The following is a 6000-nucleotide window of genomic DNA, read 5'->3' on the forward strand; positions in this document are numbered from 1 at the left end:
TCTTGTAGATGGTACACACTGCTGCCACTGTGCGTCGGTGGTGGAGGGAGTGAATGTTTAAGGTGATGGATGAGGTGCCGATAAAACAGACCAATTTTTCCTGGATGGTGTCGAGCTTCTTGAGTGTTGTTGGAGCTGCACTCATCCAGGCAAGTGGAGAGTATTCCATCACACTCCTGACTTGGGTCTTGTAGATGGTGGACAGGCTTTAATCCTCCTGCTCTAATTCTTTGATCTCATATTCACAATCCAGCGTTGCTTCATGGAAATTTCCTCACGTTCATCCTATTTTGTAGGAGATTTCTGTCAACCATCCTAACATCCGTACTTCCTAAAATTGTCCAAAAGTTTCTATTTAGCTTCCCAAATTATCCGTCACTTTGAAACCAGTGACATAATCCATGTTTAAGACATGTTGTCATAGAATATGAACCTTATAACAGAAAGGGGGTAACTCAGACCTTGTGCAATTGTGTAAAAAAGCGAGTTGACCGTCCACCTCACATCTCGCGCAGTTTTTTTATTTCCATTGACTTCATTACCACTGATTGTGTAGTGCTTTGGGGAAGCCTCCTTTGTGCCATTTTTACGGAGGTTTCAGCTGATCAGCTAGAGATTGGGGTACTCTCCGCACCCACACCCCCAAAATAATTGTGCCCCACAAAATCTATGGGCGTCAGGTCAGATTGATTGACTGCTGAAATCAGTGAGGATTCAGGGGCTTTGTTCCAGGAACTAACTGGGGCTGTAGAATCAGGACCAGTGGGAGAGCGAGGGCAGGAAACTGGATTAGAAAACCCTAGACCAACTCACTCATTCAGAATATGTAATGTTGTAGGTGTTCCAGGGTGTGAATTGCTTCTGTATAAATTGAGGGGAAGCCAATTCCTTGGGACATTGTGAAACTAAACTGGCAAGACCCAACCTGCCACGTTGCAACAGAATATTCCAGTGTGATCAGTAAATCTGACTCTCTTCCCACATCACAGGAGTGACTTAAATCATTAGCAGGAATTAACTCCACTGCTTCCTCAAACTTCAAGTATTAAACATTTGAATATTTTTTTTTCAATGTTTCCCTTTGTAAAGATTTTTAAAAATTGTTTTCTTCAAACCAATTTGCAGCTGGGTAAACTAGTTTAGGCTTCTCGCCCCAGGCCAGTTTCGAGCTTCTCTGTCAATGATGGGGAACAGTGTCCAGAGACACTTCTCATCAACTTTTTCTATTAAATATTCCGATGTCAACATTTATAATGGCAATTGCCTATGTAAACCCGTCACACTATAATTACACCTTCCTGCCAGTGGTAGCCCCTCAGTTTTGCATCTTCTAACTGCTCAGCCTTTACAACAGAAACAACCCCTTACACTCCAACTAACTCTACTCTGCATCCCAAATTGCCATGCTTCTGCAAGTTAATTACAAATAATAACAAAATCAATGTCATTATGTAAACATACAACAATAACTTCAACAACAACTTATAGTTATATAGCGCCTTTAAAGTCAAAACATCCAAAGGTGCTCACGGGAGCATTATAAAATGAAATACGATGCCAAGCCACATAAGTAGATATTAGGTCAGAAAGAGGTAGGCTTTAAGTAGGGCATTAAAGGAGGAAGGAGAGGCAGAGAGGTTTCAGGTGGATATTCCCCAGAGCTTAGGGCCTCAGCAACTGAAGGCACGGTCATCAATGGTGGAGTGATTAAAATCAGGGATGCTCAAGAGGCCAGAACGGGAGGAACGCCGAGATCCAAGAGAGTTGTGGGGCTGGAGATTACAGAGATAGGGAAGAGTTAGACCATGGAGGGATTTGAAAAGAAGGATGCAAATTTTGAAATCAAGATGTTGCTCAACTGGGAGCCAATGTAGGTCAGCGATCGTTCAGAATATATGACTTCAAAATTGGAACTGAATTATGTCTGTACACGATGGTGCAATTATCCCCAAAACCCTGCTTTACCTGAGAGCTACACAGTGCCACAGAAGGTTAACTCATATTGGTTTTCACAAGTTCTTCTCATCCTGCTCTCCTGTAAGTGCTGACTTCACCATTTCCATCTGTGACCAATCCCACCGCCCTTCCTTGATAATAAATATAAAGACAGGAAGTTTCATTCTGTCCTGTGAGAGAGACATCAGGACCTGTCCTATTTTAACTCTACAGCGAGTGACTAACAGGTCAGTCTGATTGACAGGCTTGGCTGCAATTAGGCGGGGAGCAGATTGGAGAAGGCTGCAGGACCTGGTAGGTCCAATTCTCAATCCCAGGGATTGGGGGGTTGGGGGGGGGTGGGTGGTGGTGGTGTACATGGGATGTGTGACGCTAGGGATGTCTGATCATTGGGGGGGCTTCGGAGGCTGTGAGAAAGCCCGTCTTGACCCATAAGCAGTGCTGTAAAGGCCCTTGCCTTCTCCCTGAGGCTGCTCCTGCCTTGCTGCAGCTGCTGGGTTTCCAAAGCAGGTTAAATCCCAGGCTTTCAGCCTCTTTAAAAATTTAAAATGCCAATCCACCTCCTGGGAGTGTCTTGACCGCCTGCCGCTTGTCCCATTTCAGCAAAAGCCGGAAGTTGGCAGGTTGGAGACGGCTTCTTGAGACACCTGGAATTTTTGTCCATTAAACCCCCTCCCCCAACCTGCACGCAATCCCACCCATTCACACATGTAATAATTACCCCCATAGTGTCAGCCATGGTTCAATGGGTAACACTCTTACCTCAGTCTTCCCTGATGGTTGCATGTTCTCAATTCTGGTAAGATCATCGAAATTGTTTTTTGTGTTATAAAAATAATGAGCAGGCCCAAGTGTGTAATCCGTAGCCGGGGGGTGGGGAATGGAGGGTCAAAAATAGATGAATATAACCACACGTTTGCTTAAATACCGCATTACTTGAGGGCCGGTGTGGTACTCTGCTAATAGACTGGTTAATTGTCATCAAGGGACTGGGTTCAGAAACCAGAAACCCAAGTGTAGCCTGAGCTCCAGTGTGTGCTTCTTGTGGGTGAGGTCTCTACCGCTTCCCCCAGGATCAGACCTCCCTAGGGTCACAGACCCCAAGTACACATCCCCCCAATTCCTGGGATTGAGAATTGGACCTACAATGTCCTGCGGCCTCCTCCAATCTGCTCCCCACCTAATTGCAGCCAAAGCACATTAAATCATCCCTTCTGCTTCCCAAATGATGAATCGCCAGCACCTCAGTTGGTCAGTGTACTGGCCCACAGTTGTACCCAGCCACCTACAGCAGTAAAGTGACCAGTTCAATTCTCAGTCAGTGAGGTCTTGGTTGATGCTTTCCTGGTGGAAGTTAGATTTAGCATCCCTTGGCTACGGAGGGGAAAAATTGTTGGGAATGAGTCTGAGAAAGGTTCAAATGAAAGTACACTCTGCTGATCTGCTTGAAAATACTTGCAAAGTTTCATTAGCCACTCCCGAGTTAATGTTGACATGGCATAATTGATTCAGTCAAATATTACAGACTACAGTAAACACTGTTTAACAATGAATATAGTATCAGACAGTGGATGATACTATTGGACAGTGTAGAACACTACTGGGCAGTGTGGGACACTACTGGGCAGTGTAGGTCACTACTGGGCAGTGTGGGACACTATTGGGCAGTGCAGGTCACTATTGGACAGTGTAGGACACTACTGGACAGTGTAGGTCACTATTGGACAGTGTAGGACACTACTGGGCAGTGTGGGTCGCTATTGGACAGTGTAGGTCACTATTGGACAGTGTACGACACTACTGGGCAGTGTGGGTCGCTATTGGACAATGTAGGTCACTATTGGACAGTGTAGGACACTATTGGGCAGTGTACGACACTACTGGGCAGTGTGGGTCACTATTGGACAGTGTAGGTCACTAATTGGACAGTGTAGGACACTATTGGGCAGTGTACGACACTACTGGGCAGTGTGGGTCGCTATTGGACAGTGTAGGTCACTATTGGACAGTGTAGGACACTATTGGGCAGTGTACGACACTACTGGGCAGTGTGGGTCACTATTGGACAGTGTAGGTCACTAATTGGCAGTGTAGGACACTATTGGGCAGTGCAGGTCACTATTGGACAATGTAGGACACTACTGGACAGTGTAGGTCACTATTGGACAGTGTACGACACTACTGGGCAGTGTGGGTCGCTATTGGACAGTGTAGGTCACTATTGGACAGTGTAGGACACTATTGGGCAGTGTAGGACACTACTGGGCAGTGTGGGTCACTATTGGACAGTGTAGGTCACTATTGGACAGTGTAGGACACTACTGGGCAGTGTGGATCACTATTATGCAGTGTAGGACACTATTGGGCAGTGTAGGACACTATTGAAGAGGGTAGGTCACTATTGGATAATATAATGCAATGTTGATTAGCACAGGGCAATACAACACACAGCTGAACAGTGCAGATGATTTTATTCTATTTTTTCTGCATCAATAAAAATGAACTTTCGTCAGAAAAACAACGTGTTGAAGAGGCAGTTTCATGTCCAGCGGAAAACAGGGAGAGCGAGATTTGCTGGTTCTCCCTTGGCAGAGTGTGGAAACCTCTAGTGCTGTGTAAATAGTGCAAGCTTTTATTTTCATTGCATGAAATGTCAGAGCTAAAGCCTGGCTCAGGTATAAAATTAAAACTCGACCCGACCACAGCCAACCCGAACCCGAACCCGAACCCGAACCCAACCCAGACCCAGACCCAGACCTGAATATCCTTCATCTGTTCCGGCAGCAGGGTATTCCTGCAGCTGGAGCTGTGGGGAATCTTGGGTAAGCCTGATCCCGTGACTTCCCCGGAAGCAGCATCCGGCCCGACCCGACCCGAATGCTGGACTCGGAATTTCGACCCGACCTGAACCTGACACATGTAGTCAGGTCTAGTCGGGTTCGGGTCGGGTAGCCAGGCTTTAGTCAGATGGAAATTCTACTGTACAGTAAAACCAGCACATAGACTGAGCATGTGTTCATCCCCAAGTGTTAACCTGTTCATACACCTACCTGTACACGTTGGTCCATGGTAACATTTTGGAAGGGTTGAGATATTGGGGCACGACTCCATCCCATCCCCCGCTCCCCGCTAATCTGTGCCCTCTCTTTAAGCAGTGGGTAGCACTCTCACCTCTCAGTCAGAAGGTCCTGGGTTCAAGTACAGTAGTATAATGGTTACGTTACTGAACTAGTAATCTAGAGGTGTGGACCAATAAGTCAGAGACATGAGTTCAAATCACACAATGGCAGCTGATTTTTTCATTCAGTTTAGTTTAGTTTAGTTTAGAGATACAGCACTGAAACAGGCCCTTCGGCCCACCGAGTCTGTGCCGACCATCAACCACCCATTTATACTAATCCTATACTAATTCCATATTCCTACCACATCCCCACCTGTCCCTATATTTCCCTACCACCTACCTATACTAGGGGCAATTGCTACCGGCCAATTTACCTATCAACCTGCAAGTCTTTGGCATGTGGGAGGAAACCGGAGCACCCAGAGGAAACCCACGCAGACACAGGGAGAACTTGCAAACTCCACACAGGCAGTACCCAGAATTGAACCCGGGTCGCTGAAGCTGTGAGGCTGCGGTGCTAACCACTGCGCCACTGTGTCCTTAAACAAATCTGGAATAAAAAGCTAGTATCAGCAATGATGACGGCGAAACTATCAGACTGCAGTAAAATCCCATCTGGTTCATTAATATCCTGTAGAGAAGGAAATCTGCGGTCCTTACCTGGTCTGGCCTATATATGACTCCAGACCCACAGCAATGTGGCTGGCACTTAGCTGCTCTCTGAAGTGGATTAGCATACCTATACAACTGAGTAGAATACCAGCCTTGCCAGTGATGTCCACATCCCATGAATGAACAGGAAACAGAACTCCAGAGACTTGTGAAGAACACATGAGCAAAATTCAGGTGAGACATAAACGGTTTCTCACTACACAGTGAGCCTGCCCACAATGGAGCGTGCAAATAAGTGAGGAGATAAAAAG

Source organism: Heterodontus francisci, chromosome 41 (assembly GCF_036365525.1).
Source record: "Heterodontus francisci isolate sHetFra1 chromosome 41, sHetFra1.hap1, whole genome shotgun sequence".
In the NCBI taxonomy this organism is placed as follows: domain Eukaryota; kingdom Metazoa; phylum Chordata; class Chondrichthyes; order Heterodontiformes; family Heterodontidae; genus Heterodontus; species Heterodontus francisci.